This window comes from Dermacentor silvarum, chromosome 6, assembly GCF_013339745.2.
Source record: "Dermacentor silvarum isolate Dsil-2018 chromosome 6, BIME_Dsil_1.4, whole genome shotgun sequence".
NCBI classification, from domain to species: Eukaryota; Metazoa; Arthropoda; class Arachnida; order Ixodida; family Ixodidae; genus Dermacentor; species Dermacentor silvarum.
Window position 1 is genome coordinate 114,333,303 of NC_051159.1, and position 27,615 is coordinate 114,360,917.

The 27,615-nt window shown below is 46.6% G+C and overlaps 2 long non-coding RNA genes across 2 annotated transcripts in view; one reads left to right on the forward strand and one right to left on the reverse strand.

The window, feature by feature from the left end:
* Positions 1 to 1,075: 1,075 nt before the first annotated feature.
* Positions 1,076 to 27,615, reverse strand: part of LOC119455867 (uncharacterized) — a 44,326-nt gene continuing 17,786 nt past the window's right edge. The window contains exons 2-5 of the long non-coding RNA XR_007467540.1: positions 25,017 to 25,151; positions 2,844 to 2,915; positions 1,205 to 1,264; positions 1,076 to 1,118 (exon numbers count right to left, since the gene is read on the reverse strand). This is a non-coding gene — a long non-coding RNA (uncharacterized LOC119455867). The remainder of the gene's footprint in view (positions 1,119 to 1,204; positions 1,265 to 2,843; positions 2,916 to 25,016; positions 25,152 to 27,615) is intronic.
* On the forward strand, positions 15,140 to 25,405 carry LOC119455868 (uncharacterized). Its single transcript, XR_005193023.2, has 5 exons — positions 15,140 to 15,246; positions 20,111 to 20,234; positions 21,594 to 21,706; positions 23,051 to 23,270; positions 25,118 to 25,405. It is a non-coding gene; the product is annotated as an uncharacterized LOC119455868 (long non-coding RNA).

Consider the following 27,615-nt stretch of genomic DNA (forward strand, 5'->3'; position numbering starts at 1 on the left):
TAAAGTCAGCAGCCCTAGGAGAGGCAAAAATGTGCTAGAGGCACGTTCGTGTTAAGTATGATGGCCTATCTTTTGCTTGCATGTGGCGCAACACCAGAACCGAGAGTTCTGCTGGTCGCACATCAGCACACACGTGCGTCTGTATCGCATGCGCATGCTGAAGTTCACACGAGGTACCGTTATATGGTTTGAAAAGTACAACTTGCCTATGGCAGTGTTTTCAAAAATACGACAGTAGTTTGAACGAGGGATTGCTTGCTTCCAAAATGAACACTGTACATAGTAAAAAAAAAATACCGTAAAAAATAACCTTAAGTACATTTGCTTATTATTATTTTTGTTACACAAAAGAGATCTGTTTCACCGTGAATTTACTTCTTCCGTGTCACGTTATTATCCCGAATTCAGACCAAATATGGCCAAATTATACTAAGGCACCCCAGTTGCCACGAAGTTTTATCTCCTCAGAACGAATAAATTTGCTTCTGCTTGCGCTATCCCTTAGATTGTGATAAAAAACTAGGCATTGTCTATGGAAATTGCTCAAAATTGTTTAGTACCAATAATGAGCTCAGCTCGTCCTTGGCCATGTTTACGAGAAACGCGTGGGCGAACCCATCTTGTCCAGGGCACAGAAGGGCTTAAAAAAGGGGCAAGGAATAGAAAGATGTGTGACAACGCATCCTTAAAGTTCGCGCACTACCTGCCTGCGAGGCAATGAATTTCAAATGCTGCCATTCGGGGCAAGTTGCAGCATTGCAGTAATGCAGTATTGCCCCAACTGACAGTACTGCATTTCAGATTTTCTCGCACAAAAGCCTCTCCTGCATAAAAACGACCCAAAACTCGAAAATTTGCTGAAGTACGTCACGCCCCGCTGATGGAATCGATGCCGTAGCATGAGAGCGAAATTCGAACGAGGGACTTTCTAATTTATTAGCTGATAATACATAGGGAGGGCTGCGGGAAACCGGATACGTTCCCGGTGTGGCCCCCTGCCTGGCTATGGCAATGTTGTCTGATATATGTCTATATTAAGATAAGCAAAATGTGCTGCCGCTTCTGCAAAGCGTACGTACCTGCTGGTTTGCCGCCTTTCGCACCTTTACCTTTTCCACCTAGAACAGACGTAACGATGCTTACAGAAATACATGCGCTGTGTCTCAAATTCAAGCAAGCAGCGATAATGAGAGGCTGCTCTCACCTTTCTTGTTTTGAGTGTTTCCGGTTCTCATCATGGTCAGCTCGCCTTCCTTCTTTGTCTCTGCAAACAACAACGCGGCGCTCTGACGTCACAGCACCCAAGTCGAAGCAGTCAAAGTGGTGAATATACGTTTCTCCGGAACGCTGGACTAAATATTTGAACAGTTGCCACACTACAGCCGGGGCAAGGAATACGGACGCGAACAAAACCACAGACAACGAAGGCGTTTGTTGCTGCCTGTGGTCTTGCTCGAGTCCGTATTTGGTTCGCTGAGTGGCCATACCATGGTGTCTAAGCACCAACTCGCCCCACGACAAGTTTTGTTACTTCAACAGTTTTTCATACCAGAATTCTTTCAGTGTTTTTGGCGTGTAAGATGACTATGATATATATATATATATATATATATATATATATATATATATACAACATTAAGCCCTTCAACATTGAGCCCGTCCACTAGTATTGAAAAAAAGAGTAACTTAACGCTTTATGTGTATGGCACTCCGGCCTAATTACATGGGGGGAGATGTATTGAAAAGGACGGTGTCGCAACGACCCCGCGCTCCGTTCCTTTCCACAAAAAGGTTGCGAAAGCGTGTTTCCTCTTTCCTTTCCATTCTTTTCGTTCGTTCTTTCTTTCTTAGGACTTAATTGTCAACAAAATTTCCAGCAATAGCTTTGACACTGATCGCAACATACATATTCATTCTTAGAGAAAGGAAACTGGTCTGTCGAACCAGTCTGATTGCACCTCGCTACTAGCCTAAATTTTGTAAAAGCACAAGCTCTAGCAACACGCTTTTGATGAGGTGCAGCCAGCCGTAATCACGAACAGGCATGGCGAGAGAGGCTCGCAAATAGCACAGCCAGAGAAAGATAAATTCTATAACTCGACGCACCGAACACGCGTGACTGCACTTTCAAAACCATACAGCGAACAGTCGTGAGCACGTACATGAAGCTATCAGTAAATTTTATTTTAGGCTATGAAGATGAAAAAATATTGACCATAAGTTCAGAGCCCAGACGGAGCTTCTAATTACTAGTCTAATCCACACAGTCTAAATTAAGCCTTCTTGGCAGTAAACCCAGCGCCCGATGGGTGTGGCACAGCCGCTGTAACGTTTCCGCATTACAAAGTCATGGATGTGCGGTTACTGCATGGCTGCGGCCGCCACATTTCAATGGCGTAGCCATGAACACCTCATGGGGTTTAACATCCAAAGCAACACAGTATCTATAAGAGACAGTATCTACTAGAGCCTATAAGAGATTACTGGGAGCTCCGGATTAGGTTCAACCACCTGGGTTTCTCTATTAAGAAGTGCCCAAAACTCGGTAGACGAGTGTTTCTGCATTGCTTCTCTATAATAACGTGGCTATCACGACAAATAATCGAACCCCTTAGCTCTTGCCCAGCAGCAGAAAGGAATGCAAAAAAAACGAAATTTCGGTACGCGCCAATGAAGGTGCACAGATGGAGGTCCACACCTCTCCCGAAGCTCCGGGACGCAAAACCCCATGAGTTTAGCAAGACGTGCATCTTCGCAGTGGGACGAGAAAACAGGACGATAGCCAACTTTCCTTCATAACCGGTAACGATAACCAGTCATAGCCGATGGTCATTCGTACTTACTGGTCTTCTTGCCGCCCTTGGTGGTCGTCCTCGTGGTGACGCCGCCTCTCGTCACCCGCCTGGTCAGCTCGGCTGCGCGGTGAACAAGAGGAAGTCAATTTTAACGAACGCATCGCTTCACCTGAGCAGTACGCGCATTTCCCTTGCTTACCTAACAAAATCTGAGACAAACAATTTCCCGCCTATTGTGAGCACGTGAGACAGGCTGAAAGAAGTGGTCCGGCCGCTCTCATGTTTGGAGAACATGACTACGCATAGTGTCGAAATGCGTTTCGCAGCACATTTTGCAGACGGTCAAAGGGAAGCTGGTGCTTTGTCTGAACGTCCCTTTAGTGACAAGTCTAGAATGCAGAAAGGACTATTACCGCAGTGTGATGCACCTGCACTTCGTCCGCGTGCGCACTGACTCAAAGCGATATTTTGAGCATTCGTTGCTGCAATGAAGGAACGCGGTGATGGGCCTCTCGCTAAGCTGAGTAGCAGGTGTCAATGGCGGGTGCTGAAGCTCGGCTTAACCTAGTTGGTGTTTCTTGGTGAACGAATTTTTGTTTATTTTATTTTTTTATTCTGGGTCTATAGGAACTCATGCACAGTTGCCCTCCACCTTACAGCGTTTCACCTTCTACACATCTTTTGGCCGTCAGTTTTCTTTTTCTCTTTTTTCCTTTTTTTTTTGTTCACGCGCAAGTTTACTGCTTGTCGCAGTTATTATTCTCCCCGAAAAGCCAAGAAATACTTTTGTAAATATTTTAGTTCTCAAAAGATCACCCAGCTTGAAATATTTCTGAATTTCCTGCAAACATGCTCATTTCCTGTAAAATTGTGCTCGGTGTCCCATCTCGTTCACCCAGGACAACGGTAAGGCGTATAAAGCTAGCATTACACTTTTGAGCGCTGCAGTAAGTAATTTACTCCGAAAGCCGGGATTACCCACCTACTGTAAACTTCGTCCGCACGTCAGTCACAACGTTGCCCCCAACTCCAGCTATCGGGAACTCGGGAACGCACTCACTTCTCCAAGGACTCTTTTCATTAAACACGCATAAAAATCTTTGGAGAGCTTGAACAAGTAATTTACTACAATGACCGTAAATATTCCGCACACTCTAACTTTATAATTTTAAAACGCAGTTCGACATCAAGAAAAATACAACTTGTTCATCTTTATTTTCATAAATAGTGAGTAAACTGGTGCAAAGTAAAAAAAAAAAGATGTCATACGTTATTTCAGTAAGAACTGGTAAGACCTCAGTACAGTAAATATTTACTAATTGATTTCATGAATTATTCACAAATAAACATTTACACCAGTGTAACCAAAAAAACTACTACAGGCTATTCTCTGAACTTGCAGCGCTAATTTCACAATTTTGAGGTAGCAAACAGCGCTTCAGAAATGATGCGGTATGCATACAGATTAAGCTTCGCTCGCACATGACCCAATAATCGCAACATTTTCCCGGAAGTTTAAACCTGACATGGTGTCGCATTTTCTCCTCCCAAAGCACCGGGAAAACATTCGTATAACGCCTGTAAACGCTTTAGAGTGCTCAATTAAGTAATATACAAAAAAGTCATGAGGTCATCGACTTCTTTCCGTGATACATACTCTCACGCCATGGAGCTCTACGCTCTTTCCTCAGCGACCGCTGCAAGACCTTCATTTCTTCTTACTGAAGTTATGCGCGCCTCATGCATAAGTCAACTTCCAGCTACCATCCACAGAACGTTTCCATCGCACTCTCTCAGACTTGAGCACGGAGTAAAACATAATGAAAGTACCGCCTCGTCTACCTTGCTATGCAATTGGCGCTACCAACAAAATGTCCTGGTGACAACAGGTGCCCAGTATTCTAGCCTGCTCACTGCCTTCCTCTTCCCTTCTTTCTTATTCGTTACTTTCAGAGGTACTTTCCTCCCTTTCTCTCTTTCCTAGCTGTTGGCACCGCATTATTGGCACTGGTACTTACATTAGTAAATTCTTATGGATTTAATAGCAACTAATTATGAAACAATTTCGGCAGGGGACAACGGCACCCGCCAGCGCCCGTACAAACGCACAGCGCCACGCGGGAACAAGTGGAAATGCGCGCATATCTCTACAACAAACGTTGACTGCGATATGAAACTATTAGAAAGTTATACGAAATAAGGTTAGTCGTTTTATAGCCTGCATAAACAGTGCCGTAAACATCGCTTAGTAATTAAACTAACAAGCAAGGACCCATCTAAGTGGCTGACCGCGGACACTCGCTGTCAGTACCCTGGTGCGATGAAGAGCGGCAGCAGCGAGCGAATTCCTCCTCGTGCTGCCTCTCGCTTCATCGCTAACTAGGCGTGCGGGAACACAGCGCACACGAAGCCATCAGCCAGCCCCGGGCGGCTAGCCTTCGAACCCAGCGCAAAATTGCCTCCAAGATAGGAAGTGCGCGGTCCCGCTGAGCGGCCGCAACTGGAGTACAAGAGGAGATGTGCGCTAACCTGCACCCTTCCTTCCCCTCCCCCTCCTTTGCGAGCGCGCGAAAACAATCCGGCATCAAGCCGCCATCTCTCTCTGCTCACCCTCGCAAGGTTTCGCTCGCAGCTACAGCGTACGGCGCGAGGCCGCGATGTTATCGCACTTGGACTTTATGCGGAACATCACGGCGACGCCGACGGTGACGGTGGACATTCGCCCGGAGTGTCCATATAATTTCTATCACAATAATAAACTAGTCAACAAAGAGGCAGCCCACTATGCCCCACTGCACGCCACGCAGTGCCTTGGGCTACTGCAGGCAAGTGCCGCTATACGACTCGATTTACCGCGCTGTGATGTTTCCCTTGGAGGCCAGGTTTTCCTCTCGACACCTGTGCGCGCTTCCGGCTTGTGCGACAAAGTGCTTAGTCGTTTTATTTGACCTTACAAAGTCATTGAGCAGACGTCCCCCTGCTAATCACCGTGTCTCACCTGTTCGTACCATGCATGCCTCGTTTAAAACCATATACTCGGCGCAGTTCATGACACTCCCACGTGACCAGGCTGCCGTTCCACTGTGAGGGGGAACTAACGTAAGCGCAATATGCGCCTCTCATCTTCCTCATCGGTACACATAATCGTGATGGGTAAATGTTTCACATCTGCACAGCTGATCATCAGCGCGTGTCGCGTCTTCTTTGTTGTCAGAGATTGTGTTCGACACGAACAAAGCGGTTTCTTACAGTCGTAATTCCTCCATACACTTTAAAATTCCGCGCTCTACTTTCTTTTATGCTTTGATTTTGCTGCGCTTCTCTACAAGGGCAATATACATTCACGCACGCGACTGAAACTGCCGGGTAACAGCTATGCGCCAGGTATAGGCAGCAAATTTAAAATAACCGATATGGGTTATCAACACATGCACGTCATCAAAAAAATTAAAAATGGTGCACGTATGCTCACCTAGCCTCCCTTGGATGGGCACAATCTAAAGTTTTCAAAAGATAGAATGGAAATCTTTCGCGAAGCCATTGGCTGAAGAAACAAAATACTTGTGACGTCAGAACTGTTGAGGATTTTACCTTAACAGCGAAGACAGGTACATACCACGGGCAATCAAAGCTTCCTGTAAGCAGTTGTTGGTTCTTACCTTGCATGTTTTCTGAAATTGAAAGAAACAATGACAGCATCAGTTTAATTCGATCGTTTAGTCACCATGCTATGAAGCTTACAGTGTTCTAAAGGTAAAGGCCCTCTATTTCTGGGGCAATGTGTTTGAATGTCACAAGACTATAGGCCACCAGCCATTACCAGGAGGGGGGGGGGGGGGGGGGGGGGGGGGGGGCACGCGGCCACGCCGTAAGCATCAACCGACCAAAGTAGTACGCCTCCCCCCCCCCCCCCCCCGCCCCTCCCTCGCGTGCCCCCCACGCCCGTGCCTTTCACTCGACGAAGACGGTGAGCTTCCGCACCGCCTTCCTCCCTCGAGCGCGCGAGATTAGGCCACGATCGGCGGCTGATCTTAGCAAGCTTTCACTCGCACATACAGCGTACGGCGCGCGGCGACGATGTTATCGTGTTTGGACTGTATACTGAACATCACGGCAACGACGACGGCAGAAATGCTTTGGAGTGTCCACATAATTGCTATAGCACTAAATTGAAAAATAAAAGCTGCCTCGGGGGGACATTTTCAACATGCAATGCGTCACTAATAGCTGATGTGGGAAGTCGATTGTGGCGTCCCATCTAGTCACTTCACGCGCCGTGTCGCACATTATGCGACTGTTTATGGCGAGACTCACCTAATTTGCAGCTCCAGAAGTAGAAATATATCAACCTATCATTTCCCAGGTTAACAGCCCCGTAATAAAACCTACCATGGTTTACACGCAACGCATTGGCTAGGGCAGAAGCGACGGCGTCGTTTATGATAACTTCGCGCAGCCTGATCATCGTCAACTACTCACACGCACAACGTGCTACGAACGCCATTAACTACCCTAAAATAATTTAAACGCGTTCGTCTCTATACAAGGCATTCACACTTGCACACGCACTGTTTCACAATGTCGAGTAGGAATACAAAAGCGAATGGGTGTAATATAACCGATGCGGATTATTCAATCCTTCCAGGTGACATTCACGTGCGCGCCGTTGTTGTAAGCGAGCATCAGGCGCTACCTTTGGCTTCGCAGTTTTAATAAAGCTAGTTTCACGCATGAATGAATATGGAAACGCGGAAGCGTGTCTACTTTTTCGCGTTCGTACAATTTGCATGCGTGCATTTGCTGCCCAGCTGAATTAGTGCATGTGCGCGCAGTGAGGCCGCGGAGAGAAGCAGCCGTGTCTAGACAGTTGTTTGTACCGCCGCACAAAGCCAGGTGAGAAAATTGTAAAAGAAAACAAGAAAACTGCGAGCCCGAGGAAACGCGACGCTCACAGTGACGTGCCCCTTTCCCTCGCGCTTCCACCTCAACAAGTGTAAGCGGTCAAATCCGCGGCGCTTACCATCATCGTCGTCCGACATCGTGCGCCGGTGTCTTCAGCACTTGCTCGCTGCCAGCGTGACCGAGCCGGCAATGCACGCCGGGCGCAGGACTCGAGCTTGGGGGGGATTTTTCTTGTCCGATGAGTGTGGTTGCTCACCGCTGCGAACGCGGCCCGGCGACGTTCATACCGTCGCTGCGATCGGGCACGCAGCGTGAATTTTGCGGGCCGGGCTTGGGAAAGCTGTCCGGCCGAACGGGGCACGACCGTTCCTAGGCCTTTGGCACGCGCTCGGACCGGTGCCGATGATGATGACGCTGGTCAATTTGGCGAAGCTCGGAAATACGAAGAACGCCGGCATCTCCACAGCCTGGACTTCCTTGTCCTGGTTTCCTTTAGGGCCGCCAGCTTGAGAGGTGTGGCAACAGTCGCACCTAGGTCGTCACTCGAGAACTATCTCTTTGCTGTAGTTGGGTTTCGTTGCGAATCTGTTCGTTGTGGTTGATGTTGTTGGTGTTGACCTGAAGGTTTATGGCACACACCCACAACAGAAAATCGTCCAGTAATCGTAAGTTTACCATAAAACGAGCAAGAACGAGGTGAATTTAATGTACACCTAAACAAAATTTGTTGTACTGCAAATATAATATTAAGAAGAAAATGTAAAAGACCAAAACAAAACCTCGAAATAAGAAAGCAAGGTAAATGATTGGTTTTAGTAAGATAGTTTAGAACTGTGGGGCTAACATTTCTGTGACTGAAGCCAAGAGCAAAGGCTTCGTGTGAACAAAGGCTTCGTGTGAACAAATCAGACGAACAGATAAATGCAGGCCATGACAGTGAAGCGAATTTTTATGCACTTTTTAAAGTAAAGTTTTTTTTTTTTGCCTCCTCGCCCCTCTTTTTGGGTGCTGGCTCCTGATGGCTCCTGTTGTCTCTGCGAATATACAACAGCTTGGGCCACTGGGTATGCGAAAATTCCTGGCCAGTCGCTCCGAATTGGTATCTGCCACGTGGGTAGGTGCCCGAATAGGCAAGTAGAACAAGAGGTAAGAAAAGAAGTCGATGTTTATGTTGATTCTTTTCTAACATGAAATTTCGGATTTCTAAATTTATTCATTTCACACACATACAAAATCTGTCCGACTCTTGGCAAATCCCCGTGAGTGGGTGTGTGATAAAAGACGTTAAGGTCATCATCATCATCATCATCATCAACATGGCACGGCAACATAAGCAGCCGGGTATGAAGAAAAAAGTTGTGTAGTCAAAATGTTGAAAAGCAATCCACATCAACATCAACAAAATCTATAAACAGAGCGTGCATCGAGAGAGAAGCGTTGAGCTACATAGAAGTGAAGAAGGAAAAGTCACGTGAAGATAAAGGTCTTCAATGCTGGTCTTCAATGACCCTCTTTGATGCCAACTTGGGTAACTAAGCATGTACCACTCTACAATGACGAAAAAGATCCTTTAAATTTATTCGATGCTCATTTCGACGGCGGCATTACATTGTGTCGCTATATTGACTCAATGCTAAACGCATTATCATCGGCAGTCATCGCGAGATGGGTTCTGCCGATTTTTTTTTTCTTTTTAGAACTTATATATGCAGTTTGCTTCGCCGCAATGGCCTTAGCCTCTCGGAGGTTTATCTTTTGATGCGAGCAGCCTGGTTCGTGCCCGAAAGCGATGTAGAAAAAAACACTTGTTTACTGCGATATTCGCTCTGGTTGTCTGGTTGAAGTCTGCGCCACCACGTGACTGCACCGTGCAGGCGGTTCACGCTTGAGCCTCCGCCAATCCGGCAAAACGCCACGTCCGCCTGCGTTTAGCGGAATACCGGACACGCTAAAACTCTCTAATGGCCCTGGCGACAAACAAGACGCTGAAAAAGCCTAATATTTCTCCACAAGGCGCACCGGTTACTAACCGAACAAAGATGTATATCAAATCTTCGCGCTTTTCGTCTGCTGTTTGATATGCTGGCGGTGGAACACGTCCTGCTTGTACTTCTAGTGCGTTACCAATGCGGTAAAGCGTTTTCACATTTTATGGCAGTCAATAATGAGAAAGTCTGAGTGTGAAAAACAACGCAGTATTTTTAATGCGTAATCATGCTTTGGCGAGTACCCCAGCCAATCTGTCACGCAAAAAGTGTAATGCCTTGTATTCGTAATTTGCGAAGTTAAGACCTTCAATCACTATAATAGTGAAAGTGCAGATGATAGGTAGATTTATAAGCGTTAAGGGACAAGTGAAACAAACAAACAAACAGTGAGCAGAGAGACAGCAGTTCTCCTCAGGCCGCCTTCAAAGCTTACTTTCCCGCATCACGAGTGTGTGTGCAGAAAAGCCTGTTGTGGGGCTGCTGGTACATGCGATAATAGTTTAATCATAACAAATTATTGCTGGCGTTCAAAAAAAAAAAAAAAAAAAAACTGGTGACGTCGCCGTCGCCACGTCAAGGTCGTAACAAAAAAAAAGGAAAACAATAAAATAAAATAAAAAGGGCACAACCAGCAGTGATGAAACCGGTTGTGAGGGGATTCCGGCTCAGTTGATCCGATCGCTTTGAAGGGGCCATGCACATTCCTGGCAACTCATCTCCACACCATTCAGTACACGGATTTCATTTCTTTGGCACCGGAAAAGCGATGGGCAGGCATGCATCAGCTAGGAAAAGCAATTAAGCAAAAGCTAAGTAACACTTGAGCCAAAGAATGCTTACGCATTAGTAGACAATTCTGAAAATTTACTGGCATTTTTATTATAGCGAAGCTGTTAAGGGCTCACCTTTCGATCGTCGCGTCCGGCAATAGAAAAAAAAACTCTCATTGGCCATATGCTGTATGTGTGAGTGAAAGCGCGCGAAGGCGAGGGACGCTCGCTTTCACGGGGAGTCAACGCACGGCGGTGAGCAAACGCGACTTCCCAGTGGAAGGGGAGTGGTGGGCGAGGAGGGCATCGAGGCACCTGTGCGTGTGCGTTCCCGCTCTCCCACTGCAGCGCATGCGCACAGCCCTGCGCAGGGAGCCTACATGCAACGCTGTTTTAAGACATCGTTGCATGTAGGCTCTCTAGTACAGTGCACTAGAAAATATTGGGTAGTGGAAGAAGCGGCGGCCTGGGCGCGAGGCATATTGTGTAGAAGCTCACCAGATGGCGCGCGCGCTCACTTCCCGAGCACCGGCTGAGGGAGTCTGCGGCAGAACGAAACAGGCGAGTGCAGCGGCACAGATTTTCAGAATGCTGTGTTCATGTTTCCTCATGCCAAATATGTCAGTATGGTTTTGTGTAAGCAACCCTAAGATCTGTAGCATGGGTTGGCAGGGCACGGTACGTACCTGCAATGTCTGTTATCGCGATGCACGCACTTCGTGCTGCAGCGGCAGAGTGCACTTTTGGCATCGAAATTTCAATTTTTTACCCAGTTGCACCAGTCACAAGTCCCGTTCAAAACATAAAAAATAAAGTTCTACTGAATAGGTCTTAGACAGTGACTCCAACCAAGTAAGGGTTTTTATTAGCCTGACGTTTCGAAGCCAATTCACCTCCTTCTTCAGGAGGTATTCTTCGGAGGTGGCGGTGTGCAGCTTTTAAAAGGTCCATCGTAAGAAAGGGGAAAGGGGAGAGATAGGAAGGTGGGGAGATACTTGACAGTGCACCTGTTCTTGACACACGAAAATGGCGAAAGGGTGGAATGGCTGCGGTGGTGCTGGGCGACAGGGATGACCGATTCTGCGGGGTGCTTTACCCGCGGGAAAGTCGTTGAAGGGGGGGGGGGGGGGGGGTCAGGGGAGCGAGATATTTTGGTGTTGGTGCCCTAGAGCGGGGGGTCTTTTTCTCTTTTTGCCTTGTCTCCAAGGTGATGGACATACACGCAGGGTAGGATGCCCTTCACGCAGTTTATATTACGTGGGGCTAATAAATGCCCTTACTTGGTTCGAGTGACTAAGTCCTTATCAAATTTTCACAACCAGACAGGTAATTCAGTCGAAATGTTTAGGTTCAAATTTGTACTGAATTCATGCATACTCCTGCATTCTTCTATCATAATATAAGTGAGCGATGAACATTTGCATTTAAGAAGCCATGAGCCTCCAGCAGACAGTTTATTTCAGTCACAGTATAAATAGCTAGTGGGGAGGCATTTTCAAGAAACATAGTGCAACAGATGAGTTGCACGGTAGAGAGTACACAATACCATTTCGCATACTTATGTACAGCGGCTCAACTTCAGATATCTTGAGGTCACCCGACTTTTTGGAGCGGTTTAAGGACTTCACAAAAAAAAACTGCATTCGTGTATGGTAACATAACATGCTAAAACCTTCACCGTCAAACATTCTGCATGGCTCGCGCACCCTATTCGGTCTTGTCGGTTTCTTTTAACAAGAGTAATAACATCCTTAACGCTCTCATGATGCAGCTCCTGTGTACTGAATGTGGCTGTGAAAAGGTTTTTTAATCTTCGAATAAACCTGAAAAGCCATCCGGTTGGATACAGTAGGCCACCATTGTCTCGCAGCCTGGTGTACTGAGCGGCAGCAAGACTATCAACATCTTCCTTCTTCATCACACTCAAATTTCAACAAAAACTTCCTGGCAACATAACCACAAGTATAAAAATGAGCCGGTCGTCACTTTTTGCTTGAACACATAAGACATGGTCTGGTACAGGGCCCTTGTTTTTGATACCCTGCAGTGGGAATGTCATCATTATCGAGAAGGCTTAAGGATTGTGTCAGTTTTGCCAGGCTTTGAGCCTTTCATTATGTCTAGCTCATGGAGGGCTTTAAGAACACCAGGCTCAGCATTCTCATTAGCAACAGATCTTGCAAGCCCATAAATACTTAGGCAACACACAGTAATGAGAAACTGTTGTGGCATTGGATGGGTATTGCAACCGCTTAACTGCCGTGCTATACCGAAAAGATTTTAAACGGGGTCCTGATTTCGGTTTGAGGTCATTAAGTACTTGTAGCTAACATTCTTTGTCAGGTAGGTCAGCAACGACAGCACGCTTGCAACTGCGACTCTCAGGTCAACAGCAGTAGATGCGAACAGGAAGCCACCTCGACCACCTGCTTGCAGCTTCCAGTCGGTCGGGTACGTCAAAAACGAAAGAAGCTTTTCCACAGAAGATTTTCACCGCAGAGCTTGGCTTAATTGGAAATCCGGATGTCATTATTTCAATGATGTCTCGGAACATCCTGTAACAAAAAATGCACCAAGAAATTTATTTTGTAATATCCACACTGTTTACGTTTGTTTGAAGATTATGCTGGGGCACTGTCACATCCAGGCTGTCGTTGCCATCCACACCATCATCTTGTACATCGCTACTATAACCTAATATAATAGACCCAAGGATGGATAAACTACACCAGGTTAACCCTTGCTGCCTGGAAAATTGCAAGTAAAACGAAGTGAAGAGAAGACAGTAGAGATGGAAAGTGAGAGAGAAAGACGAAGGTTGGGGGGAGAGAGAGACAGGAAAAGGCAACTACCGATTTCCCCCGGGTGGGTCAGTCTGGGGGTGCCGTCTACGTGAAGCCGAGGCCAAAGGGGTGTGTTGCCTCCGCCGAGGGGCCTAAAGGTCCGAACACCCGGCTTCGGCTCAACCCCTAGGATCCCCTTTTCCCCGGACACGGCTAAGCCACGCACGGTTAGACGCGGGAGGGTCCACCCTCATGTGCTCGGGTCCGTGGTGTCGCAACACACCAAACGCCTGCTTACGCAGACGCCCCTGCGGGGACAAAAGAACTTGCAATACCACTAAAGCTGCAAGATTAGAGGGCCCAGAATGAGTATTACGCGGCATCCCTGTCCGTCTGGCTGTTGCTGTGTTCGCAAGGATTGTCGATAATGACAAATAGCAAAGCGAAAATTTTTATCTGGCTTCTATCCGCACCACTCGGACGCTGTCCACAGGGCTGTCATCTACGCCAGTTACCAAGCTGTCTGCAATCGTAGGTCTCAGCAAAGGAAACATGCTGACTAATTGAAATATTCGAATCTTTTGAAATGTCCAGCGTTACCTTTTAATCATAGCGATTCATGTAGGTTAGAATGCCGCGGCAGATATGAACTATTGCTTGCTCAGCTGGTTTCAGAAATTTTGTGAGACGTAAACAAATCCAAATTAATTTTAAACCCACAGATACGGCAAAAGGCCGAATTTTTGGTTTAAGTTTAACTGAATCGTTTGTCTGGCGAGCATAAATTTGAATACAATGCCCTTCGGTGGGCTTACGTGTCTCCCCCGCAATACGCTAAATAATGAACAAATAACCTGGGGATCCGTCTCGGTAATACAGTGGTTATGGCGTTCTGATGCTGGGCTCGAGGTCTCCCGTTTGACGCATGCTCCAGCGGGCTCACTTTGATGGGGGCCAAAAGGTAAAAATCGTTCGTGTACTTAGAGAGAGAGAGAGATAAATGAGATGCGAAAGGCAGGGAGGTTAACCGGAAGGTAGATATCCAGTTTGCTACCCTGCACTGGGGAAGAAGTAAGGCGAGACAGAAAGATAAAGAAAAATGCACACACTATAGAAAGAGAGGGAGATTTTGAAAAAAACATACACACACAAAGGAACTCAGGAGCGTTCGTGTACTTAGATTTAGGCGCGCCTTAAGGAACCGCAGCTGGACAAACGTATTCTGGTGTCCCCGACTATATGGCGTGCCTCGTAACTAAATTGTTGTTTTCGCACGTAAGATCTGGAATTTATTAATTTGTTTAACCAACCTGGGTAATAGTCTGCGCGATTTCAGAGGCCGCTTGGCTTAGCCGCCGCCCTGTCTTTCCGTATATTCCTCCTCCCTTCCATCTGCCCCTCTGCCGTGTGGACAACCAGCGCTGAATCTCCGCTGTAACGCCCTCGCGATTGTAGTAAACGGAGAAAGCAGATTTCAATAGCAAGTCCTCGAACCAGAAACATTAATGGGTATCTTGAGGCACAGGCGTACAGCTCCTCACCTATAAAACTCTACATTATTTATTTGCAATTACAACCACATACGCACAAGCACAGAGAAAGATAGTGATAGAGAGAGATGCACACACACAGACCTGCATGTGTACGTGCTCCTTAGGAATGAGCAGAGAAGCTGTCGAATTTTCTTGTTGTTTTTTTCTTCTGTAGTGGAGCGCTATTGAGCCGGCTTTTTCTTTTTTTTATGGGACATCTCCATCCGGTCAACGCTAGACGGACGACAGAGATAAAGAACGTTCAATTGTGATCTGTGAGAAGTGAGAATGTTATCTTTTAATCAGCGATATCTCACGTAGACAATCGGAAGGCTACACCGGCTGAGCACAGCCATTGTTTGGGGTTGTTGAAATGCGCAATATAAAACTGCACACGAATCTTCTTCGCATAGGTGCGCATTGTTTCCTTCGGACTCATACTTTCACCCTGCATGTGATGGAGGCCCCATAGTGCGGTAAGTGCTGCTAAATACCTTAACATTTATCCTTCACCATTTCACCCTCTACCGAAGTATGCGTACATACGCGCATATGAGTGTCGATGTCTGGGGCAAATACGCATAAAGTGGAACCATGGTAATTGAGATATTGCAAAGTAAAAAGCAATAAACCGCTGATACACAGATGTATGCATGAATAACATATAGTCATATTTTATATAGACGGGGCGAGGTCTCAAGCGCAACGCCTACTTCTGACTGCGTTCAAAAAGAGAATCGATTGGCTCTTTATATTTGTGCAGTTGTAAGGTACTCTTTTATTTAATCAAAAAATTCCGTGCGATAGAATGAGGCTGGTGCTGTGCTGCGTGCATGATTGCGCCAAAATTCGCGCTTGAAAAAGGATTACTTCAGTAGTCAAACTAAAGTGGGCTTATTCTAAAAATTCATTGTTTGCATCAGTTCCACGGGGGGCCTGTTCTGAGCTATACCTAGGCCGTGCGCGGGTAAAAAAATATTGGAGGACGCTTATGCTTCGCCTTTAAGAGTAGAACGCGATAGCCTTATCGGGACCCATTCTCATCGCATCGTTCGCATCCGGCAAGTAGGCTTCATTCACTGCAATACAGAACGTGGGAAAGTCAGCTTACAAAGACCAAGCTTACACCGATCCCCTTAAAGTCGGCTTCACTTTTAAACAGAAATGCATTGCTGGGTAACGTTTTTCCAGGGGCAATATAAGTCGTGTTATATTAAAATGGGAAGGCCCTAGGGCCTTCTTTCATTATTTTAATAATTGTTTGCTATTGCCCCGACGCGCGCGCATGTCCAAAACGCATTTGGCAGGCCAAGTCCCAATTTGACCTGCCGTATGTAGGCTAGCCTAACCTGCCGAGGATGCCAGCGCCATCTGGATAAGATTTTCGCAAGTAGGCTCCCAGAGTGAGCTGGTGTTATGGTAGAAATGCTGGCAAAGAGGTTTGTGTTTGAGTTTCCTCGCAACAGAATTATGTTTTCTCGTACATTGAAATAACAGTCCGACGCCACCATGTCTGTAGGCTGTGCTTAAGTTGCACTTTACCATTTTTAGGTGGATTTCACTGTGAGAAATTCAATTTTTGTTCACTAACACCTTGCACCACGACGAAGGCCCTGCGCGCTCGGGGTGGTTCGGAATGGTTTTCTCCTGCACTAACACTTTGCGCCACACGGAGGGCCTGCGCGGTCGGGGTGGTTGCGGATGATTTTTTCCGCCACGGACGCCGACATCACACGCCTGTGCCGACGCCAGATTTTCTTCAACACGGGGCCCTTAACGCTATCGCGTTAATACGTTGCGGCAGCACCATGCGATGCTTAGGGAAATAAGGTCCTTGGAATTTGTTCCTGTGTGTCCCGTATCATTAAAAATGTCGCAGTGCTGTATTGGTGGTCCAGCGCCAGAAACCTCCATTTGGTGAGGTTGTGAGTTACTAATCATGCTGATCCATTGGTTTAAATATATTACGAAGCAGTCTAGGTGGGCACGCCCAAGCGCACGTTGTTGGCTATTGTATGGAGCAAGTCCCGCTATTTCTTGTATTTACATGACCGAATTTTTATTCAAGAATAATTACCAACTTTTGAAACATTAACCTCAAAGCAGGACTTCCAAAAAAAAAGATGCAGAGCCTTCTAGAAAACATTCGATTCACCAAATTCTATCACCCTGCTTCTTCAGTAATCAATTTTTCTGCGTTCCTAAAAAAGCTCACGGAATCTATATTATATATATATATATATATATATATATATATATATATATATATATATATATATATATGTATGTGTGTGTGTGTGTGTGTGTGTGTGTGTGTGTGTGTGTGCGCGTGTGTGTGTGTGTGCGCGTGTGTGTGTGTGCGTGCGCGTGTGTGTGTGTGCGTGCGCGTGTGTGCGCGTGTGTGCGCGTGTGTGCGCGTGTGTGCGCGTGTGTGCGCGTGTGTGTGCGTGTGTGCGCGTGTGCGTGCGTGCGTGCGTGCGTGCGTGTGCGTGCGTGCGTGCGTGCGTGCGTGTGCGTGCGTGCGTGCGTGCGCGCGTGTGCGCGCGTGCGTGCGTGTGTGTGTGTGTGTGCGCGCGTGCGTGCGTGCGTGCGTGCGTGCGTGCGTGCGCGTGCGTGTGTGCGTGTGCGTGTGTGTGTGTGTGTGTGTGTGTGTGTGTGTGTGTGTGTGTGTGTGTGTGTGTGTGTGTGCCCGCTTGCGGACCTCCGATTGCAGTGCTCTCAAACGAGCCCCGTATGAACGCAGAGCGCACCTATTCTGGTTGCTGCCCTGTAAAAAAGTGACAAGGCAGTGACAGAGAGGTTGATGGTGCGATTTACGCCAGTGATGTGCTTCCCTCTCTGCGGTTCATGATAACGATAAGCAGACCAGACAGAAGTCCAATTTTCATTAGGTAATTATGGCTGGATGTAGATGAAGGAACAGATATACTCATCCTTTTAATATTCAAGTTTTTTTTTTCGTTTTTGAAGCGAAAGCTTCATTACACTACCTCGGGCAGCCGTCGGCGACTCAATAGCTTTCACCTTGACAGCTAGAGGTCAAACTACAGGAGAGCATTAAGGCGTGTTTATAGTCCGACGTTAGCGGCACGCGGACGAGCGTCATTAGACCCCGGGCGCGTCGGAGCGCATTGGCCTCGCGTCCGGTTACGTTGGCGGCGCCAGTACGTCGAACCATCGGTCGAATTATAGCCGCTGTTGTTCTCGCCAACGTGACATAACGTGTGCGCGCGTTCACGCTACGTCGGACTATATTTAGGCCTTTACGGAGCCCTGAAAGGAGGCATTGCCGCCGTTGCCCGAGTAGAGTTGGGCCCGACTGCGAGTTGACAACCAAGTCTCACTACTTTACTGATCACCGCAGTGTCTTCATAGGCATAAAAAATGATGAATAAACACTGTATTCATTGCTAACATGTCTGTATATCATTGCGAAACCACACCTCGGCCCCAGCTCGACAATGGGCCTAGCCAGGGCAGTGAAGCTTTCGCTATCAACCAGGGTTAACCAAAGCTAAACACACCATTTTTTTTGTTTCTTTTCTGTGTTTGTACAACAGCCTGTCATAGCACGCTATACAACCATGTTATAATGAACTATGCAGAACCCAGAAAGAGGGCTGTTGTAGCTGGAATTTCACACTAAAGCGACTCTCTAATTACAAAAATTGCTTTCGTCATTCTCAATAAAAGTGTTTATGCGCCCATCAACAGAGGGCAAAACCGTAGAAGCGTCAATTACGCTACTGTTAACAGGTTGGTGAACAAGTAGGCGTGTGCGAATATTCAAACATTGAATATAAATCGAATAGTTTTCACTATTCGACTCGTGTTCTATTCGAAGATTCACTACTGGAAGTTGCCGAATATTCGTTTTTATTTTATATACAATAATAAGGGATGACATTTACTGGAGTCCACAGGGAGAAAGACCGACGCAAGTAATGAGTGCTCCTGATGATTCTGCTGTATGGGAACCGTGGTCCATTGGTGCGCAGCTAGTCCCCAGTCTCGAAGCCAACACGTGAAGTAGCTTAGTCGTGCTCAATAATTATCATTATTTCGATAAGGATGTACCTCTTCTAGGCAGCTTAATTCTTTTTCTTGAGTTAGGTGAAGCAATTCATTATTTAAACACTCTAACAAAGTTTTACGATTTGCAACGATTTACAGTGCTGTGGTATCAGTTCACTTAGCTACTTCTACGAATGTAGAAACTTGCGGACACCTGTATTCTGTGTCACGTTGCGTCAAATACGATCACATTTAGCTTTTTTCTTATTTACAAGTTCCCGAGTTTTCTGAACGTCGTGTTCCGAACAGTATTACATATATCTAATGATGTAAGTAATTCTGTTTTTTATTACTGATGGACTCCTCAAAACTTTTATATTTCCCCTAGTTTGAAAGATCGCAGATATTCGGTATCCGATTCGATATTCGGAGATAGTTTTTCTCGACTATCCATATTCGATTCAATTTCAAACTTACGCTACTAGAAGACCCCAGTCATTCAGGTCTTGCAACAGGACCTACAACAGAGGAAATACAGAACATGTGCCGAAGGCAGGTGACGCCAAGGTTCGCCAGTATTCATCTGAAGCTTAGTGACGCAACAGCCGTGCAGACGTATGCAGCTGGTACTTTAGTTCGTTGATCACTCCGAGAAGGCATGTATGTTTATTATTACGGATTGCTATTGTTTTGCTGCTTTTTATGTTAGTTCTTTTTTTTTTTGTCATAGAAATCGTAAGCATTGAATTGGCACCGGCCCTGCTGTTTATTATAATGAGTAACTTACTGCATCCGCGATTATTACAGTGAAAGCTGTATATGGCTAGGCGAAACGAAAAACCGTTCGTCCCATGTTTCAATAAACGTCTCGATTGGCTGCGCCGTCAGTTACGTCGTTCTCTACGTCGCACCGAAGCGCGCGCCATTGGCAGCGCCGTTAGTGACGTCGTTAGCGAACGCGTTCCCGCCATTGCCACGTTGACGCTGCTCTGCCCGCAACGCCGCTTCCTCGGCTCGCCGTTGTCGTATGCGTTCGATATCTCGAGTTAGCTCGGCGTCGTGGTTAGCAGCATCCGCCCGCCATTGGCGATTGCGTTCCACTAGAAACACAAATATGTAACCAATAATTGAGAAACGCTTCAATACAGCGTCGGGATTAACCCACTGCTAAACACCGGGGCCGCACGTTTCGGCTTCGCTGGTTAACCATCTGTACGGAGTGCTTGGGTGGTGTTTATATATATATATATATATATATATATATATATATATATATATATATATATATATATATATATATATGAAGGTTGTATTGTCGCATTTCAGAAGGTCATCAGTCAGCGTAACGGGAGTGGAAAAACAGCGGCGTCACCGAAAAACTCGGGCAAGTATTGAAACGTGGAGACGTGCCAATTGAACGAGGAGATTTTTGGCCATCGGCAATGTTTTGGTAAGTGTAGGAAACCCTGTCTCGAAGTTATAGTGCACGTGTATCTGACCGTGTGTTTGAACCCCGGCTCAGTCATGAAGTGCTGTCTCTAAGAGTTCGCAAGTAACACGCAAGCACCCATAACGCCGAACAACTTGCAATGTGGCGGGAAACCGTCGTCACGTGGCCATTGTCGTCATTCTGCACTGATCCTCGCTGTCGTGCCAACGGTCTTGGCATTCATGTGGTTTAGACGTGGAGATGCTCGCAGTAAGCAATTATACAAATCAATGGGTGACAAGAACAAACAGCGCTTTGACGGGACGAAGGGAGTACGACCGACAAGACAGCGCCTTGTCTGGCGCCTTGTCAGTCGTACTCACTTCGTCCCGTTCAAGCGCTGTTTGTTCCCGTCCCAATTATGTACCAACCAGCCCAGACCAGCACACTCCGTCAATACAAATCAACTTGAACGAAATTTGGTGCGTGAGAAGGAAGCCAACTGCTTTATGTCACCGCCACAAATTATGCCCTCAAACAATTTTACAAAACAAGTTGCAGAAGTCGCAAGAATTTGGAGTGGTAAGTTTATAACTCCGCAGCATCAGTAAGAAAACTAGACAGAGCAATCCAAGCAGCGTACTGGTACTGATAGAAAATGCAAAACGGACAATATCACAATTTTGAATTACAGTTTATGTTCATTTTCTACTTATACTGCGTAATTATTGTAATAGTTCTTCTCAAGAAATGCCGTTATAATAATAACCATGTTCAATATGCCAAAATTATACGCTTTAAATGCGGTCTTAGACGCAGTTTACAGAGCGGCGACGTCAGTTTGTTCCGATATCAGCCTCTGCAGGGTCGGAAACATGAGCTTCGAAGTGGACGAGAAAGGGGAAGAACGGTGAATAATAGAGTATCGACGAAGGCGCAATGACAAGCAATGCCCGTCACTTCAGTGCGTTTCCTTGTACGCAATCTAAACAAATATTCAACCGCTCCTACCTTGAAATAAATGGAGTAAAGCCTGCAATGTACATCACTCGCGCAAAATTGTGCTGTTGGTCGTACATGCATACCACCACGTAATGTTCCTCACCAGAGCATGCGTCTTCGTTTTTGGCAAATTTTAGACAGTAAGACATAGCGGTATGTGGTGCTGAAGCTTTAAAAAATTAAATTATGGGGTTTTACGTGCCAAAACCACGATCTGATTATGAGGCACGCCGTAGTGGGGGACTCCGGAAATTTCGACCGCCTGGGGTTCTTTAACGTGCACCTAAATCTAAGTATGGTGCTGAAGCTGTGAACAACGCTTTTGTTTATTTATTTTTTTCATGTACTCGTTTTCGTCCGTTTCTTCTGATGACGCAGGCTAAAATGTGTCGCGGTGTGCGCGGCACTTCTGAGAGTTCATTGCTACATCCCGTACTCCAGCAACCGTTGCACAGAAGAACATGAGGATATATACATCTTTCCAAATTACGGTAACTCAACCCTTTTTGTCGCTTTTGATATCCTAGCTCGCACGTGCACCATAGCACTGGTGCTTACGTTGATCTCACAACTGTCATGACCGCACTGCTTAAGAAAATGGAGCGAGGGAAATATTTATATAATAAAGAATGACGCGAACTGTGGCTCGGTTACGATCTCAGCGGCCGCGTGAAATGACACCAACACGCTTTTAAATGTTATTTAGATCACCATTGTGTGTCGGCGCATACCAGCTAACGTGGGCATGCAGTAACCATGTTCAATATGCCAAAATTATCAATTATCAAAGTTAGCAACACAGATATAGAAAAATAAGAGCTTTGTCCAAATTTTTCTTCTCACCAGCACTGTTAACCCTGAAACTTCGATTCACATCGAAGTTTGCCTCTCGGCCTTGAACACGACCTTCCACCACAACTCCCGGGGAGAACACCCTCGGGAGTTGTGTTCAAGACGAATATGTACTTGTACGCAACAAGAATGTAGATCTTGCTTTCCAGATCGCATCATTTAAGACAAGCTTCTGATGACACGAACAGATTTCCCACTCCCTTCGAGTTCCTCTTAGCAGGAGTGTACTCGAGTTTAATGCGTTACCAAAGCACATTTAACAACGTCTCTATCGGGAGGTGAGGCATACCATGCATTTACAAGGGGTGCAGACGATTTAAACATCAAGCGTTACCATTCGTACTTCTCAGCACACACCCCTACTTGGAATTATACCTGCACTGAAAGAAGCATTCACAGGGTCTCTTATGTTATCCCTAAGGCGACTTCAAGTTTAAAGCCCAAGTGCCGATGCTTTAAAGACGGGCACATGACGTACACATCCGCCTTAACTCGCTTTATCTTCTTCGCTTCGTCATCCCTTTTAATTCGCGTACTCATCCTCTTAATTCGCTTAGTGCACTTCGCTTAGCAATCCCCCTTAATTTCAAAGGTCGAGCGTTCGACTCCCACCCACTGTCGTGGGTACGAGTGCCTTAATTAACTCTATCTTAATTAACTGTACCTTAATTAACTTCACCGTCATTAACACCAAAGGTCTTGGTTTCGACTCCCACCAAAGGTCGAGGGTTCGTAGCCTTTTTGTTCCTTCCGTGTCGCCTACGCGTTTTCGCTCAAGCTCGACTGACTCATGAGACATATAAGGAGTTCGCCTTAATAAAAGCGTCTCGTTATTGAGAGCGCGATAGAATCCGTCCAGAAGGTTCTCCTCCACTGATTACTATAGTGCGCGAATCCGCATATGAATTTTGTTTTCGTCACTAGTGCCCTGCTTCAATTATCCCTTCTATGTCGTGGATTTCATGATTTCACATTTTGTCAAGGTGGCGGCGACCAGCCGAAGCCACCTGAAATTGGCCACAGCTACATCGCGAAGTACGAAATGACCAGCATCGACTGCCAACCACCCAGCGTGGGTTGAAGAGTACTTTGACTACAAGGGAAAGAGAGCGAAAATATTAGCGTCTGTTCTAGGGGTAGAGTTTGTCGACATCTATGATTACGGCAGAGGGACTGTCACGTCGTATCGACTATCCAGAGCAGGTGAGTGCAAGGTGTCCGGTTGAGTCATCCCTCCCTTTCTTTCTCTATCGCTCTTTTTAGGGGCTAAGCTCCTTAGGGTGTGGATCTGTCCCTCCTCTGTAGTATGTAGTAGTAGTAGTAGGTAGCCACGTCTACTTTTATGAAAAAAAAAATTCCGAAAGTTGTGTCCGTAGCGCAGAATCGAACCAGGGACCTCACTTCCGAACGCGCGGCGCTAACCACTACGCCACGAAGCACACACGGACACACGCACCACGATGACAATAAATACCCAACATTAACGAAAGACTGCGCGTTTCTAACGCGCTTGTGCTAGCGCGTTACGGCCCATGTAAGAAGCTGGTGTAAGACGCTGTGGCCTCTCCGCCTTACCCCCGTATTCATAAACGCTCCTCGACTTGAACTTGACTTGCCACCGCCTTGGGCAGCGCGTTCGAAACACGTTGAAGGCGATGGCAAGTCAAGTTCAAGTCGAGGAGCGTTTATGAATACGGGGTACAGTGTACTAGAAGAGTTATACGGGGGTTATACTCTCTCAGCAGTCATGCGATGGCGTCGGCATACGCGGTGCACGTTCCGGCATGTGTAAACGGCTGCGTAAGACGCTGTGTCCGCTCCCCCTTACTAGAGATTACTGCACGTTTCTAACGCGTTTGTGCTAGCGTCCCCTTAAGCGGGAGATGGTGCAATTATAATGAAGGGCGCTGTTATAAAATAGGAATGACGTCACATATGGCGCGTGTCATTGGTGGAAGTCAATCGTTCGATTTAGTGCGGCGAGACTGGGCGAATTACACGGAAGATTCACGGTTCACCGATGATTCCCTCCGGAGCTTCGCCCACTCATCATCATTCACCCCGTGGATATGCGGTGTTTTTTCTTATGTGCTGGTATATGTATTAGTCTAGTAATTGGTCTAGCTATAGGTCAGTAAAATGGGAATTTGGTAGTACTTTCAGCAGCCAAGATGCGTGCGGGAAAGCCCATAACTGCGTCACACTGCACTACTTTCCTCCCACAGCTAAGCCTTAGCTGCAACGCACAGTTGAAACTTTGCTTTTGTCCTTCACCTTTAGCTGAGCTAAACAAAAAAATTGACACCAGGACATGATTTTTAGGTAAGGCCAGGGTCCTTCAATACTTGTAAGGCTCTGTAATGTTAATGTCCAGTTCTGTAATGGCAGCTCATGTTTTTCACTCTCGCATACGTTTCAGCATTTTCTATTATTATTATTATTATTGACACTTCGGTTTTAGTGTGCTGTTATGCACATTACCGATGTCCACATTGTCACGTTATGGCGTTTAATCGCTACTTTTGTAAATGCCACTACTGCACCCAAAACATGTGCTTTCGTTCTCCTTTACACATTTAGCTTCATTCTGCATGCGAGGAAGTTACTGAAGTGACTTACCCGCGAAAACGAGTAAGTCAATAGGCTGAAGCACGTAAGATAAGCCAATTAAGTGGTTCAGGCCATTTTTGACCTTCTTCTATAGACTTTTATTCATTGTATAATCTTTCGATACCCACTGAAGAAATTACTTGCAGAAGTACACTTCGCCATGTGAGCGAATTAGTCACCAAACAATATTGTAGTATCGGCTACACTTACTACCTGCATGTTAAGTTGCTTAGAACTAAGATTCAACCTCATTAAGTACATCTTCCTGTACGTATTTGATTGCACGCGAACTACGTAGCCCAAATCGAAGCCGTCTTCAGTTATTGCAGGGTGGATCACCTTACCAATTCGCCAGTACAGGATAGCAAACTGGTTGTTTGCCTTCCGGTGAACTTCCCCGCCTTTCGCTTCCTATTTCTATCTCTTTCTCTCTCTTCCAGAGAGCAGTGGTTGGAGCTCGAAGATTGAAGACACCTGCGAGACAGTTGAAATGACAAAGTTCAAGCCGGCGTTTCCGATTTTGTCGTACCCTTACTCTAGGAAAGCTAAATCTGGTCCACAGCCTATGGCCACGTCCAACCGAGCATTGAAGTACGGCCCTCCGTACAACTATACTTACCTGGAGAACTACATTGGCAAAGAGAACCGAAACATACAATCAGACGTTTTCAGAGGCTGCATAAATGAGGAACACCTGAATTATTCCCTTCGCTCAAACTTCTATTGGGGACGTGGTAAGTACCCGATTGTCGGCAACATGACACTGATATCATCTCATGGCCGAAGGCATTACGTTGGGTGGCTAATTGTGATCGTGCAGTTTTCGACTGTGCCAGCACCTGCCCGTATTAAAGCCACTATATTTATAAAAGTAGCACCATCCACTTCCCTCCTCCTCCGTTCCACTATCGCGCTCGGCGCGACCAGCGCGATCGAGGCGCGATATCGACAGTGGCGCCGCCTGCGTCGGGCCTGCCGTGGCAGACGACAGCTAACGCGCTACCAGAGGAAATCCGAGGAAAAGTTCGATCGCGCCCTGCGGAGACGTTTTTGAGGCGCGATTTTGCTTCGTCAGTCAGTAACTGGTCTTAATAATGCCGTTTTGGAAGTAGCAACGCGACGATGCGAGACGGCGCAAATATCAAGTGTGCAGCAAGCGTTTGCGCACGCCGGATGGTAAACAAAAAAAGCCTTTTGCCCTCGCCTTGTCGGTTGCGGCAACTTAAGGCGCAGCAGCATGCCATCACAACGAAGTTCTTGTCCCTAACACGTTTGATCCATTTGTGCGTACAGCACTTTCGTCGCACAGGCCCGAGAATGGCAGTCGGAGCGCGCTGGAAAGAAAAAAATATACAAAAGCGCGACGCGAACTTCCACGTGACACGGATTGGCCAATGGGGGAGCGGAGGAGGCTGGGGCGACAGGAGGCGGCTAAGAGAGGGCGAGGAGGAAGCGCCGTGGTGAGCGCGGTGGCGGCAAGATCTAAGAATGGCGCTACTTTTATAAATATAGGGGTTTTAGCCCGTATCATTTTATAAAAGCGTGAGCATTTCGATGCTTACCCAACGAGAAAAGACGTCCGTCCGTCCGTCCGTCCCGTAAGACGATCGGTTTCAAGATAGCGTGCGCAGCAGCAAGCGGCTTCACCTTCGTGCTGCTTCTCACTTCAACGCCAACTAAGCGGCGATAACACAGCGCGCACGAAGCTACCAGCACGCGCCGCACTGTGTTCCTATCCCAGATCGCTTTCAAGATAAGGGCTCGCGCAGCCGCGCCGCACGCAACCACCACTGGATTACGGCTGGTCACGGTTTATAATGGTTCGACGGGGATGGTTAAGGCGCTAAAGAGCGATGCCGGATCATAATGATCGGAACTTCATCAGCGCACTTGGCCCCGCCACCTGCGGTAGTTTGCTTGCCTGATCAATTCACCTCGCGCCACCGTCCGCAGCAGTTTGTGTCGCCACAGCGCTGTCGTTTATGCTGGTTGGATCAAGTTTCATAACACTGATAATGACACCGGGCTGCGTGGAGATGAGCAAGTGGCACAATGTTTACGCCTGCTTAGACAACTCCCAGAGGAGCTTCTGTGTGAATTTTTTTCTCTCCGTCGTTCACTCGTGCACACAAACAATAAATGAATCACTCAAACAGGAAATGATGAATTTAAGCAAGTGGCACTCGAGCAAAGTGAGCGGTTTTGTACGTTGTTGTGTCTTGACCTGCTGTGCAGACTTTGAGGCTTTAGATATATGGGATGATACTGCAGAGCGCAAGTGAAAGAAGAACACGTAAAGGTCTGCTTTGCCTGTAGCTGCAACACGCAATAAACTAGCTTCAGCGTTCTATATATATATATATATATATATATATATATATATATATATATATATATATATATATACGAGGTCTGACCCAAAGGTCTGTCCAGTACGTTTAAAATTATTCATGTCACGAGCATTCAGATATATCACTGTGGTCACCTTCAAAATACTCCCCATTATACACAATGCGCTGGTTACACTTCTATTGCAGGCCGCACCCTCAGAAACCCCCTTCTGTTAAGCGTTAAGCGCTTCATCAGAGATGTCGTTACCTTTCGAATTGTCGTCACATCCCCGTAATGCAGCTCTCAGAGCATCAGTTTGAAAGTGGGGAACAATAATCTGGCAGCGGATGAAATCCGGCGAGTAGGAAAGGTGCTCCAGCAAAGTGATGGAATTGCGTGCCAAAAACTCCCGTACTATCAATGTAGGTGCAGGAGTGTTATCGTGGTGCCAACTCCAGCGCCTCTTTCGACAAATTTCGTCGCAGCCAGTGCCCACGAACTCTCAGACGCTTTAGGACTTTCACATATAGAAAGCGGCATTGACAATTTACCTTCACCTACAAATTCAAGGCCGCACGATTTCTTGAGAGTAAAGAAAAAAAAACAA